Genomic DNA, 16,039 nt, shown 5'->3' on the forward strand with positions numbered 1-16,039 from the left:
AGAAGTGTGTAACAGAGTAAACACCAGAGACAAAAAAACACAAACATCATCATACAATTTCAAAGGTGGAGCAAGCGCGACCAAGTGCTAGAATAAGCACGAAAGAAACAACTAACAAATACTCATCTTGGTCTGACATCATCAGAAGAATCCCCGGAAGACCCACCAATTTATAATAATGAGCACCTCTGCCCACATCTCAAGAAACTCTTGAAAAAGACGACTGCACGCAGGCGTGAATGTGGATGGAAATACGCATGGTCCAAAAACGAATCCATTTACGCTCGTCGAACTGACACATCACCTGTCCTGCTAGTTAAGCGCGAAAGCGATCTTGAGAAGATCACCGCGTAAAATCCAGTGACGTTCTAGCCATCACTGCTGCGTCCTAACAATGGCGAACGGTGCAATTCTTCCAGCGCACGTTGCGCAAATTACAGCAGAAATAAAAGCCAGCAAATTGGTTTAACTTCTGCATATTAACGCTAGATAAATGAGATCAAAAATGGATGACATGATTAAATTTGTGTATTCTTGTAATACGCCGTTTAATGTACTTATGTTTACCGAAACATTGCACGATGATGACACTGAGCGTCTTGTGATGCCCGGGAACAACCACTTCTTCCTAAATCGTAAAGAAAGTAGAGGAGGTGGTATGGCCTTGCAAACTAATTTTTCTGGATTTCAGTTGATTGATGACTACACTGTTGCCACGGAAGAGTACGAGATTTTGTGCGGTAGGAAAGACTCCCAAATGTTTGGGGTTATGTATCGACCACCACATGGTAGCATACGCGGGTTTCTTGGTTTTTTCAACGAACTTCTCTCATTTGCGAGCAACAATGCATATACCCTAACTATAGGTGGTGATTTGAACATTGATGTATTGAAAGATTCAGCGCCTGCTGTTGACGTGTAAATCACACTGCAATGTAATGGGTTTCACAATGAAATCACTACGCCAACCCGTGTTACAACTACATCCACATCTTTGCTTGACCTGTTCATCACAAACACAGTTGCTGAAAACGTAATTTCCCGCGTCATAATCTCCGATTCAAGCGATTATCTGCCTATCATGCTAATACTTGAACAGCAATCAACGCCTAAAGAACAAAATGAAATAAAAACATTCTGAGACATTTCAACACGTACACTTGAGGATTTTGGGGGAAGACTTGCTCATTAATTGGAGTGAGATAACAGCCCTTACAGATGTGAATAAGGCGTACGATAAGTTTCTACGCATAATTAAAAGGTGTTATTACGCTTCTTTCCCAGTTAAAGCCTACCACGGGTGCAAGAGGTCTCGCAAACCGTGGGTCACTCGAAACTTGCTAAAATAATCAACGTGAGAAACAGGATGTTTGAGGCTTTCCTTAAGACACGCAACAGCGAAACGCTGCAGGAATTTAAATGTTTCAGAAACAAGTTGAAGAAAGCCATTTCGAAAGCAAAGGAAGAATATTTTAGAACAATTTTCGATAATGACTGTCTACGAAATAGTGACGTTGCCCCGCCGCGGTGGTCTAGTGGCTAAGGTACTCGGCTGCTGACCCGCAGGTCGCGGGTTCAAATCCCGGCTGCGGCGGCTGCATTTCCGATGGAGGCGGAAATGTTGTAGGCCCGTGTGCTCAGATTTGGGTGCACGTTAAAGAACCCCAGGTGGTCAAAATTTCCGGAGCCCTCCACTACGGCGTCTCTCATAATCATATAGTGGTTTTGGGACGTTAAACCCCACATATCAATCAATTACGAAATAGTGCCGTAGTCTGAAAAAAAATCATCTCTTGACTAGAAAGCCAGTATCAGACGCCGTTGACTGTATGGTGGTTGATGATGTGTTACTAAGTGGGGAAACACTCGCGAACAGTTTCGATAACTTTTTTGTCCAGATAGGAAACACGGGTACTTTCCTGGTTACTTCTGTAGATGTTCCACAGTTATCACGGTCTTCCTTTTTTCAGCCTACTTCTGTTGCTGAGGTGAGTACTCTTTTTCCGGTCTTCGGAACAGTCGTAGCCCCGATGCAGGCGGATTAGTAATTAGACCCGTTAAGTACGTACTAGATTTAATCGCTCCTGTCATCGCACACATATTTAACAAAGCTATCTCTTGTGGCGTTTTTCCAAGTAGCATGTGAGTTGCTAGAGTGGCAGTAATTCATAAAAGAGGCGACAAAAATAGCTTTTCCAATCAGAGCATGTTCAATCAGAGCAGGTGTTTAGAGCATGTTACCGTCCAGTCTCGATATTGCCAGTTTTTTCAAAAGGCCTTGAGAAAGTTATCAATACCCGCATCGAGAGCTTTAGTAGAAGATTTAATCTCTTAACTACCTATCGAATCGGGTTTAGAAAAAATTGTTACTCATAGGACGTACTCTTGCTTCAAAAAGAGCTCATATTGGAAAACATAGAAAGCAAAACATTCAAAGTAGGACTATACCTCGATTTTAGCAAAGCCTTCGATCGTGTCAATCAAGATATTCTTTTACAGGAAACAAAATGCGATGGATTTCGGGGAGTTGCATCACAACTTCTTTGCTCCTACCTAGACGAAAGACTTCAATTTACCGAAATATGCACTCACAGATCACGTCTCAGGCGTATCTCTTGTGGAGTAACACAAGGCAGTAATTTAGGGCCAATGCTTTTCCTGTTTTACATTAATGATGTAATACAATTAAACACCACTTTTCAGGTCATCATTTATGCCAATGACTACACTGTCTTTTTTAAAGGCCAGGAATTATGTAGCATTCAAGCTGAAGCAAGTACGTTCTGTTCGAAGCTGAATGACTGGTGCAAGGCGAACAGCCTTGTATTGAATGAAGCCAAAACTAAGTGTGTTACATATCGTGCTCACGGTGCACTAGCTGTAGTACCCGAGGAGCTTTTCCTAGGTCCGTTCACTGTTCGCATTGAAAAATGCCTTCAAATACGTGGCGTCATCTTCAACGAGCACATGTCATGGAATGACCAGATAAACGCGGTTACACTGAAATTGGCTAAGTCTGTAGGACTATTTAGCCGTCATCGACACATGCTACCAGCTAAAATAAAGAGACTATTTTACGATGCGCTTTTTAATTCCCACCTAAGTTACCGCTTCCTGGTATGGGGTAAAACTGCAGCCCCTATTATGTCAAAACTGAGCATGTTACAAAAGAAAATGGTTCGACTTATTTCAAATCCTTCCTTTCTAGAACACACCGCCCCTTCAGCATCAAAGTGTGAAAATATCAGATCTACATACTCACAAATCGCTGTGCTGTTACAAAAAGGCAGCACTCGAGAAATCGGACACCCTTCTTAAACTCGTGAACCTAACACAAAACGCAATTTCTTATCATGTCTGATATCAACCGCCTTGGCACGTTCCATTCTCACGCACCCACTATGGAACACAACGCACCCGACACATCGTCCAAACAACATTAAACTATTTCAAAACGCAAGGAACAGATGTTTTATTCCACACAAAAAAAGAAATTAGAAGTATGTTCACATAACAAACTTGCCTTTTCCAATATTGGAGTATACACGAGTTTCGCAAGTTATTTGTGTTTATATTTCTTTTTCCTTGATTAATCATATGATGTATATATATATATATATTATATATATATATATATATATATATATATCTATATATATATATATATATATATATATATATATATATATATATATATATATATATATATATATATATATATATATATGATCATATGCGCATGCGTATCAGTACATAACTGCGCATTGTACATTTTATTGTACTTGAAGTGCCTGATATATTTCTTTCCATTTTTTGTTTTTCTTTTTCTCTGGCTTTGTTTTATATTTTGTTTTGTTTTTGTCCTTGTTTTTTTCGTTTTTTTTCGTTTTTTCTTGTTATTTATCTTTATCAACGTATAATTAGGTTCATTTGACATTGTAGTGCACCTGCGCCTGTAGTGAATGCACTATGATATCAATTTGTAGCTGTTTAGCGACTATTATTATGCATTTTCCCCCACTTTTATCAGGTGCTGTACTTTGTCGTTTCGCCGCCGATGGGTGGCTGGGGCTTTGTCAAGCTGTCATTGGACAGCTTTTTTCCCGTCCACCTTTTTTCACCGTAAATGTTTTTGTTTTTGGTGAAAATAAAGCGCTTTGATTGATTGATTTATTTATTTATTGATTGATTGATAGTTATTGACTATCTAAGGATATCATGATGCTTGGGAGATGTAAATATTGGTGCCTGAGGAGTAGAACATTGTTCAAAGGCACTGTGACAATAGGGCAGTGTTGTTCTGATATCACAACTGCAAGGGAACAAAAATGTTTGATCATTTCACAAGAACACACAACTCGAAAAAATCATTATAAGGATTCTAGATGGAAAGGGTACTATTGGCAATTTATTACTTCTACCACATAAATATACGAAAAGTAAGACTTGATAACTCTGCCTACTCTTTTTTTTCAACAGTATTTACTATCTAGAAACTTTGGCCTTGTAGGAGAACTCACTTTTTCGAGACCATTTTCTTTGTGCACAGTTACAATGTTCATGGCTTTTGTGCAGACCACTAACGTCTAGCTGGCATGCTGAACACAAAATCCAGAATGTAACTTTTATTGCCGACTACTGTTCGTTTTTATAAGGTAAGCAATGTTGATAGGTTTAAACATAGCAAACTAGGTTAGTAGACGTTGAAAGATGTCATGGAAATTGTGATATCCTAGCCAGTTGCGTTGCTGTTGATGCAGGGTCTTTATATGACAGAAGTAAGTGTGTCTTCACAAGCTGGCAGCCGAATTGTGTTTTTCTTTTCCTGCTCGTGGAAGTTAAGGTGCGGGACCTGGTTCCAAATATGCTCTTCTCTTTATTTTCTTCTCGTGTTTCGTAGAAGCTTCCTGGATACTTTAGGATCACTTATAAAGCCACTATTCTTCTACTTGAAGTAGTGCATGAAATTCCATGCATTCAAAAAAATTGTTCTGAAGAGGCATCAAGGATTGTTCTATGGTATGCCATCTTCAAGTAGACAATGTAAGGCAACGAGCACTCACCACGAAAGATTGTGTGTTTGAATCTCTGCGAACGTTTCCTGAATGCATGGACTATGAAAAGTACTCAGCTATTCTGTAGCATCACCTTACATGATGTAGGTGTTCAGGCATCAAAATATCATTATAGCAATTCTCGTTAACCGTTTATCTATTAATGTGGCTGCTTTGTTTTTGGCAACTACACTGGACATCAAGAGCATGTCTTGCTTGAAAGTTGTAGTTACTCTCCAATTTTTTTCCAATTTTTTCTGTAGTCTACAATGAATGTAGCAAACATACCTCATGAGATTCTCAGCTGTCATATTGTTACGTTTGAAATAGACCGGTACAGGTTGAAAGGGGCCGTTTATTAAGTCGTGAGGGGCAGCTCAGAAGTGGCTGGCTGGTTAGAGATCCTCGTGATCCTCCTCTTCCTTTCTCACTCCGGGCGACAAGTGTGTTCATCGTATACGCTTCGTTGTCTTCGTGCATGTGCGCAACATTTCTCTCCACGCAGACAAAGGCCACCGGACGAGTCAGTCAAGTTGTCGTGGCGTGTGCAGTTTCAAGCGGGCAACATGAACCACTTGAGTTTTGGCCGCTCGTCAACTACTCGCCATGAGACGAGCCATAGTGGACCTCTGTAAGTCTGTGGACAATGACACAAGGTCCATCGTAAGTGGCCAAAACTTTTGGCATAACCCGCGCTTGCGCATCGAAGTTCATTGTGGCATACTTTTCTTCTTCTTCTGGCACGACACACTTGGGACATAAGCTACTAATGGGTAGTCTGCTGAGGAGAAGAAGAAGTAGTTGAAACAATGGTGGACGTTTCCCAACGGCATTTAACCCCCCAAATCCAATGCTCGGTGCCAGTTGACTTAATTTTCGATGATATTTTTCCGAAAAATGCCAAGTTACTTCCAAAGCATGTTCTGGAGGGCCTCCTTCAAGACCATCTCAGTCATTTTCCTAAATACGTAGTAATTTCGACGGAAGCAACGCAAAATCTTCAGAAGGCTGGAGTAGGTATTTTTTCTCATCAGCTTAATTGGTCTTTTGCGCTGCAATTGCCTTACTTCACACCAATTTATCTCGCAGAATTCCTGGCTATTACAATGGCTCTTCGAAAACTAAATTATCAGCAATCAAAAGCTATTATTATTTCGGATGCTTTGTCTGTGTGTACACATCTCATGTCCGCAATGAATTCTCCTTTTCTCAGGATATTTTGATCTCTCGTACCGCATAGCCTATCGGAAGTTCGGTTTATTTGGGTCCCCGGGCATGCTGGAATTGAACTAAATTAAATTGCTGATTCGCTCGCTTCGGCATCTTTAAATTTCGCGGGGGTGTTAGTAGCTCCACAGTTTCCTTTTATTACTGCCGAACGATTCAAACGCCTGTTAATCTTAAAAATCAATGAAACGTCGCTTCTACAATCTGAAGAATTTCGGCACTTGCAATTCACATGGAACACCGGAAAATGCCTTTCCCGTCAATGTGAGGTGACCCTCACAAGCTTTCGCTGTAGAGTTCCTCTGTTAAATTTTTATCTCAACAAATCAGGATTTTCATGAACTAACCTATGTGTAATTAGCAATGAACCGGAAACAATAGATCACTTTCTTCTCACATGCCACAGCTTCGCCTCACTGCGCCGAATAATTTTTGAAAGACCGATTGGTATGCTAGGATTGCCAGTCAATACATCCACCCTATTATCGTTTGGAGCCAGTCAGTTGGGTGTGGGCCGCAGTGCTAGTCTGTCAGCGCTACATAAATTCATTCAGGCAACCGGAAGGGTACGCTGCTAGTGGTACTGTCAGATATATCCAATTCTTTCTCCCCCTTCCTCATTCTTGTTAATTTGTTTTATATAATCTGGTTTATCGCATTCTTCTGCAATTTTTCACGTTTTTTCAAAGGAACATTATTATTGTTCCTATCTAATATCTCTTTATTTTTTAGCAAGCGTTGTAAAAAATGATCTATTATGAGGTACAGTGTGGCCAATCCCCCATGTGGGTATGAGCCAAGATCTCCTAGGAGACAAGACAAGACAAGATGCATTAATAAACCACGCTTTGTTATACGGAACCGCGTTTCAGAGTGCTATATTTATTGATGACCGGGACTACGGACGCGACCATCCATGGAGCAGCGTGAGTATCTCGACAGCCTCAGACCTGGTACCGCTGCCACTGCACCCGGCCATGTACCCTCTTCGGGTGTTGTTGGAGGTACTACTACCATGACGCTACCACAGCTTTGGCTAGCCGATCCCTCCTTATGGTTGATTTAAGTCGAGAACAAGTTCCGCATTCATCGCATCACGTCAGAAGTTCGCAAGCATGAGCTCCTCGTTGAAGCGTCCGCCATAGGCGATGGCCGAAATACGCGACATCCTCGTGGGCCCGCTGGTGACACTCCATATACGACAGTCAAACAGGCTCTTCTTCACCGACTCGTTCCGCCTAAGCATCGGCGCATTCAGCAACTTTTGTGCAACGAAGAGCTCGGGGACCGCCGTCCCACACAGTTTCTACGTCACCTGCAGCACCTGCTTGGGGACCAGCCAGACAACTCGGAAACATCCATACTACGTGAGTTGTTTCCACAGCGTCTTTCACCTACTATGCGAATGGCTCTTGTCCCAGCTCAGGATAAGCCGCTGTCGGAGATGGCAGAAATGGCCGATGGCATGATGGACGCTGCTCCGGCAGTCATAAACGCTGCACACTAAGCTGCACACTGCACACAGAAGCTAAGATCAAAGAAGCAGATTCTCTTCGAGAAATGGTAAAAGATTTCGCAGCTGAAGTCGCCAACTTTCGTCTGCAATTGCTCAGCATCCGCAACCTAAATGACCAGCCTCGTCCACATCGACCATCTCTCAAGTCGGCTGCTCCGCAACGGCCCCTCCACCAGCCGGAGCACTGCTTTTCACCGCAGAACACATGCTATTATCACCAGCGTTTTCGTGCCGCGGCTCACAGATGTGTGCCACCTTGCTCACAGCGCATGGGAAACGCTCCGGCTGATCATCAATAGCAGCGGCGGGCGATCAAGGCCAAGCATCAAGCCGCCTCTTTCACATCACCGACAGAAGCACAGGTCTGTGCTTGCTGGTGGACACTGTAGCAGAAGTCAGCATAATTCGAGCGTCCAAAACTAACCGGCGTCTTCCTGAGAAGTCAACTCCGTTACAAGCGATCAATTCTTCGGTCATCGCAACTTACGGACAGAAGTGTCTGACCCTTGATCTCGGTCTTAAGAGGAAACTGCAGGGGTTATTTTGGATAGCAGACGTACGCTACGGAATCTTAGGCACCGATTTCTTAAGGCATTTTCATATGCTCGTGGATATGAACCACTGTCGCCTGGTGAATAGCTATACCGGCTTACCAGTAAATGAATTTCTGTCACGCGCTACGACCCTAAACCCCACTTTCATGAAACCGCCCACGTCACCATATATAGCTCTGCTCAACGAGTTTCCGGAGAATACAACGCAGTCTCCCATGGATAAGACCCCCAAGCCCACTGGGACCCACTGCATCGTTACCACTGGCCCACCGGTTCACTGCCGCTCTCGCCGACTTGGCCCTGATAAACTTCGAATTGCTCGCAACGAGTTTGAGCATATGTTACAGTTGCAAATCATTCGTCCGTCATCAAGCTCGTGGTCGTCGGCGCTATACATGGTTCCCAAAAAGAACAATGACTGGCAGCCCTGTGGTGATTGTCGGGCTCTCAATGCAGTCACCGTTCCAGATCAATACCCATTAACCAATATTCAGGACTGTACTGCCTTTTTAACCGGCACAACTGTATACTCGAAGATTGATCTTGTGCAAGCTTATCACCGGATCCCCGTTGAGCCTTTTGACAATCCCAAAACTGCAATAATTACCCCACTTGGGCTCTATGAGTATTTGCGAATGCCTTTCGGTTTGAGAAACGCAGCTCAGACATTTCAGCGTTTTATAGACGAAGTCACAAGAGGCTTGCCGTTTTGTTTCGCCTATATCGACGATCTTCTCGTTGCCAGCAAGGACGCTGAAACGCACAAGGCACATCTACGTCAGCTTTTCACTCGACTGCTGCTTACGACCTTGTCATCAATGTAGAAAGGTGTCAGTTTTGAGTCTCAGAGATAACATTCCTCGGACATCATATCACTAAAGATGGCATCATTCTTCTACCTGATAAGGTTCAAGCTATCCTCGAGTACACGCCTCCCAAGGCCATACGCAGTCTAAGACGTTTTCTCGGACTCGTCAATTTTTATCGCCGCTTCATCTCTACATGCTCTCTACACTGCTGCAGCCTCTGGAAGCACTACTATCGACTTCGCAAGCCGAGTCAGCCACAGTTTCCTGGGACACAGTCGCGGATCAAGCTTTTGCCGCCGTTAAGACCAAGCTCGCCCAGGCCACCCTCCTGCACCACCCTTCATTAACTGCTCCCACTAGCCTCATTGTGGACGCTTCTTCAGAAGCAGTTAGGGCCGCTCTTCATCAATGGATCAATGGTGCATGGGCTCCGATTTCCTTCTTTTCCCGCAAATTACGCGACCCTGAGCGCCAATATAGTACTTTCGGACGGGAGCTCCTCGCGGCCTACCTTGCGCTGAAGCATTTCAAGTACTTCCTTGAACGGCGACAATTTACCATTCTTACCGACCACATGCCCCTTGTTTCAGCTTTACGTTCCTTCAGTGCCACGCACACTCCTAGAGAAGACCTTCGACACCTTGCTTTCATTGCGGAATTCACCACAGACATATGTTATGTAAAAGGCAGCTTTAAGAGTGCAGCGGACGCTCTCAGTCGTATTACCATCAATGCCATGACAGGCACTACTGACCTTTCATTGTCCTCGCTCGCGGAGGCACAGGCATTAGACGCTGAGCTTCCGCGACTCCGATCATCTACCTCCCTTCGACTGGAACAAGTCAACTTTCCCGACGACGACGTTACGCTCTGTTGCGATGTTTCACACAACTGCACTCGTATATATGTTCTTTCACAGCTTCGTCGTGTTGTTTTTGACACCCTCCATTCCATCTGCCATCCAGGCGTAAGAGCTACGCAACATCTGGTCACTGAACGCTATGTCTGGCCGCGCATACGCGCTAACATTCGTGACTGGGTTCGCACTTGCAGAGCATGTCAGCGTATCAAGGTGCAACGGCACAACAAGCCTTCATGGGGAAAATTGCCTCTCCCTGATGCACAATTCGACACCATTCATTTGGACATTGTCGGGCCATTACCTCCATGTCAGAGAAATACGTATTTGCTTACGTGTATTGACAGGTACACTAGGTGGCCATAAGCAACTCCAATGCCTGACATCAAGGCAGAAACAGTTGCTCGTACCTTTCTTGCCGCCTGGATTAGCCGTTTCGGTGTACAATCAACGGTGACTACTGATCGAGGCAGACAGTTTAAGTCAGCGCTTTTCACCTCTGTCACATCTCTACTGGGTTGTGCGCGTATTCGCTCAACTGCTTATCATCCAGCATCAAATGGCTTAGTAAAGAGACTTCACCGTCATCTAAAAGCAGCACTCGCCTCGCAGCCTCACGCCGAAGATTGTGTATCACACCTCCCCATCGTGCTTCTCGGCCTGCGTTCAACACTTCGGCCAGAACTTGCCTGCTCTGTAGCCGAGATGTTTTATGGCTGCACACTCCGTTTGCCTGGTGACCTCGTCAGCCCCGTTATTACGCAGAGTGTTTCGGATCCATCTTCTTTCGTCCAGCGTCTGCGAATCTTCATGCAAAACTTGCGCCCATCACCACCTTCAGCTCACACTAAGAATGAAGTTTTTCTGCCGGCAAACCTACAGACATCTTCACACTTTTTTGTTCGTGTCGATGCGTCTAGCCGTGCTCTTCAGCCTCGCTATGCCGGTCCTTTCCCAGTCATCAAGCGTTCTGAACATCATTTTGCAATTCTGCGTAATGGGCATAAAGACACAGTCAGCATTGAAAGGATCAAGCCGGCATCCATTCTGACAAGCTCCGTCTGATCATTTTTTTTTCAACTGCCCACGGCCACTTGTCTGCAGGGGTGGCCTATCTGTGGCATACTTTTCTTCTTCTTCTGGCACGACACCTTTGGGACATAAGCTAGTAGTGGGTAGTCTGCTGAGGAGAAGAAGAAGTAGTTAAAACAATGGCGGAGATGCATTAGTAAACCGCGCTGTGTTATTCGGAACCGCGTTTCAGAGTGATAAACCATAATCCCACCAGATCACCACAGCGATAAATGACTGGTCAACGGTTAATTTCATGGCGTGCTTTCGCTTCGTTTGCGATGCCGATGTGCGTAGTCAAGCTATGCGACGCGCCTCTTCGCCGAGGCGGAAAGTCTCGGCGACAGTGACGTTGTCGTGATCACAGAAAGGTAAGATTGTGTCGATTTTGTGCCGAGTTCAACGAGCGTAAACAAAAAAAGGCTATAACCTCTGATCTCATGCTTTGCGGTGTTGAACGCGTAAGTAATGAACGGGAGTACGTCTTCCCAGTTCTTGTGGTCGCATGAGACATACATAGACAACATGTTGATAATGGTGCGATTAGTACGCTCCGACAGCCCATTAGTTTGGGGGTGGTATGGTGTCGAGTGACGCAGGCGGGATTCACACAAACGAAGTAGCTCCTCCACGACATCCACTGTGAGTTGTCATCCACGATGCTGATAATCTGGTGAAGTGGACCGTGTCGGAGGATGATGTACTGTAGCAAAAACTACGAGACTTCACTGACACTTGAAGAGGGGACGGCCGCCGTCTCGCAGTATACGTGTGGTAGTCGACGCAAACAACTATCCATCGATTGCCCTTAGCCAATTTTGGAAAGGGGCTCAGAAAGTCAATCGCCACTTGTTCGAAAGGTGCGCTTGGAAGACCAGCTGTAGACCAGCTTGGAAGATCGGCTGTAGAAGACCAGCTAGACCAGTTGATGGACGTTTGTGAGGCTGACAATGTATGCAGCTTGCCACATAACTCTCAACGGACTTCTGTATACCAAGCCGATAAAAGCGCTCTTTAGTCCGGTGAAGCATCCGCGCCAAACCTAAATTTCCTGGTGTAGGGTCGTCATGCCAGAAACTCTTAATAACTGTTCGCAGGCTCTCCGAGACCACTAGAAGGAAACGCGCACACTCCTTGAGAGGTTCCTTTTGAACAACAGTCTATCACGCATACAGAAACGGCGTGCACTAGAAGCGAATGCAGCGGCAAATAGTGGCACTAGTTCGGCGTGCTTCCAATGTTCTACTCTGAAACTGGGGTAGTCAGGGAATGTAGACGACACAGACGCTACAAGCTGATCAAGATCATCGGATTCACAGTCCATTGTGCTAAGTGGCATACGTGAAAGACAGTCCGCGTCAGCATGTCGACGACCACTCTTGTAAGCGATGTTAAAACTGTATTTTTGTAGCCGGAGTGCCCAGCGCACGAGGCGGCCGCAAGGGTCACGAAGGTTGACAATTCAACACAACGAGTGGTGGTCAGTTACGACTAAAAACTGGCTTTCGTACAGGTTAGACCTAACCACTGAATAGGAAATATTACTGCCAGGCATTCTTGTTCCGTGACAGTGAAATTTCGCTCCGGCCTGCTTAGGAAGCTTCTTGCGTATGCGATGACGTGTTCGCGATAACCGTAACGTTGTACTAGGACGGCTTCAATACTTATGCCGCTAGCATCCGTATGAACTCTGTCGGAGCAGAAGGACTGAAGAGCTGAAGGACGGGTCATGACGTCACCCAAAACTTCAATTGACGGAATGAAGAATCGCACTCCGGAGTCCACGCGAAGGAACTGTCCTTTCGTAAGAGTCATGTGAGAGGATACGCAACGTCGGCAAACTGCGGAATAAAACGACGGAAGTACGAAGAAAGCCCCAGGAAACTACGAATCTCCTTGATGGAAGGCGGCGCATTGAACGCCTCTACCGCTTCCGTCTTCGGGGGGTCAGGGCGGATGCCATTCTTGTCAACGAGATGCCCGAGCACAAGCGTCTGGCGGTCTCCGAAGTGGCATTTCTTCGAGTTTAAAACTAGGCCAGCGTTTCGAATGCAGTTCAAAACAGTATCCAGACGAGAGTTGTGTTCACTGAAAGTGCAGCCAAAGATGACGACGTCGTCGAGGTAGCACATGCAGATGTTCCACTTCAAGCCACGAAGAATGTTGTCCCTATAGCTCTTGAACGTTGCCGGTGCATTGCTTAGTCCAAATGGCATCCCGTTGACTTCAAAGAGCCCATAAGGGGTTACAAAAGCAGTCTTTCACTCGTCCTCTGGGTGCATGAGATTTTGCCCATAACCGGATCGTAAGTCTGCGGAGGAAAAATAAGAGACCGAATGTAAGCAGCATATTGCGTCTTCTATATGGGGCAGTGGGTACACGTCCTTTTCAGTCACGGCATTCAGTCGGCGATAGTCGACGAAAAATCTCCAAAATCCATCTTTCTTCTAAACAAGGATTACCGGTGCTGCCCACGGACTGGCTGAATCTTGTATCACTCGCTTTTGCATCATTTCCTGCACTTGGTCGTTGATAAATTGTCTTTCTCGTGGGGAAACACGATATGGTTTTTGTTAAATCGTACTTGCCGCGCCAGTATTGATGGTATGGCGCGTTCGAGAGAGGGAGATAGAGATTACTTTGTCCTTTTGCGCAAAGCCAAATATCAAAACATGCTTCAACAGTGCATTCATTAAAGTTGAGCGCTCGCTTGAGCTAAGCGACTATTTTATCGTTGCCATAAGCGCCCCGTCCAAATTGTGACAACCAGTTCCAGCACGTTCTTTTGGTACGTCTGTAAGCTCGACCACTGATAAGGTCGCGTGTACTTTGCTGACCGAAGCTAATTTCAAAACATTGGGTAGTGTCACGGGCTCAGAGGAACAGTTAACCGTCCATTGACCAGTTCATCCGCCATCGATCGACACCACACAATGGGGAACCAACGCATTCTTCTTCACGAAGTTTATGTGCATTGGTTCTACGCTCGCATCGAAGCTGTCAGAATCCCTGCCGCGACAAACAACAGGAACACGTACTGTAGACAACGCAGGTACGAATGTATCACCACAAACACACAGCGTAGTTTGGTCGTCTGCTGTAGTTTCCAGAAGTTTTGACGGCATCTGGCCACTCACAAAGACTTTCCCCGTGCGACAGTTTACAGTGGCACTACATTCTCGCGAGAAGTTCATGCCGAGAATAACGTCATGTGTCGACCGAGGAATAATCGCAAACTCTGTCGTTACGATAAGGTCTATCAAAAACACTTCAGCACTACACACACCAATAGGGCGCAATGGCTCTCCACTCACTCCACAAAACATCGAAGTTTCATCCCAGGTAAAAACAACTTTCCGCCCTAACACGTCTTTAAAGGAAGCATACATCCCAGAAATCGTTGCACCTGTGTCAACCAAGGCCTTCACAGGCACATAATCTACCAAAACACGCACTTTGTTTTAAACATGCACAGAAGGTTTTTGTGTCAGTAGCACGTTTCTAGTGACCTTACCCCCATTGGCCGCGCTGGCTAGTTTTCCGGTGTCGAAGAGGGCGCTTTGCGACGCAGCGGTGAAGAAGAACGATAAGCACAAGGTCACGGTGGGGGCGTTACACTCCTGTCAGATGCCGGGGAGTGCTTACGGAAGTTGCTGGGCCAATAGTTGTCATCAGGTGGTACATGGGCCGGCCGCCGGACACCATGAGACTGTCCGAAGGGTCTTGAAAATTCGGATGGTTGGTGATACTGAGGAGTCACCCGACGGTTGCAAAACCGCGATATGTGGCCTGGTACACCACAGGAATAGCACACCGGCCGAGGTCGAAATTTTGGTCGCTCGTCGATGATTCGAGCGTCATTATTTGTTCTTGTGTAACGGATGTACTGGTCGGGTACGTCGTAACGAGACGTCGGGTGTCGAGGAGACAAGCGTTGAGGACATCGGTCATACCGCTACGCGGGAAATTGGGTTGTCATCCTTGAGTGTTTGGCTGGATTGTACTCCACAGTTGCCGCGCTCATCGTCAGTTGCCATGGGGTCAAAAGAGGCACATTCATAGCCTCACGTGGCAGACAAAACTCGGCATGGTCAGCTGTCAAATACGACATTTCTCAGTGGGACAGTTCCTCGCGAACAATCTGTCAAATGGTAGAAAAGAGGTCGAGGCCAGGGTTTGTGTCCACACTGGCAACAGTCGTAACGTTAGCCAGCCGACCAAACTTGGGCGCGATTCGACGCATATTGAGCGTTTCAAACGTTCGACAATGTTGAATGACGCCGGACACAGAACTGAAGCTTTCTTTCAAAAAGAAAATATACACGTCCTCAGCAATCCCTTTGAGCAGATGACCCACTTCATCCTCTTCCGACATGGTATCGCAGACCACCTTGCACAGCCCTAACACTTCGTCTTTGTAATTGGTGAATGTCTCACCTGGTAGCTGTGCCCGTTGCGACAGTTTGCTCAGCCCGCCTATTTCTAGCAACCGAAACACGCCCTGAGCTCTTCAAAAGAAATGTTCCACGTCGTGAGTGCGTTCTCATGGTTCTCGTACCATACCAGAGCGGTGTCGGTCAGGGAGAACATTACGTTGGCTAGCATAGCGGCTGCATCCCAACCGTTGGACTTGCTCACTTGTTTGTACTTGGTCAGCCAGGCATCGATATCTTCTCCGGCTTTCCCTCCGAAGGGCGGTGCAACTCGGTAGTACGCAAGCGCACCAGGCGGTGCTGTCCTGGGAACACCTGCTTCTTCCGGCATGCCGAAGTCACTCAAGTCAGATGGTGGGAGACCGGCAAGTTGATGGCTTCGTCGAAGCTGTGGCAGTGATCGTTCTGTAGTTGAAGCGCTTACCCAGCACCTCCACCACTCTGTCTTGTTTGAAAGAGACCGGTAGAGTTTGAAAGGGGCCATTTATTAGGTCTTGAGGGGCAGCTCGGAAGCAG

This window comes from Rhipicephalus microplus, chromosome 1 (genome assembly GCF_043290135.1).
Source record: "Rhipicephalus microplus isolate Deutch F79 chromosome 1, USDA_Rmic, whole genome shotgun sequence".
Taxonomy (NCBI): domain Eukaryota; kingdom Metazoa; phylum Arthropoda; class Arachnida; order Ixodida; family Ixodidae; genus Rhipicephalus; species Rhipicephalus microplus.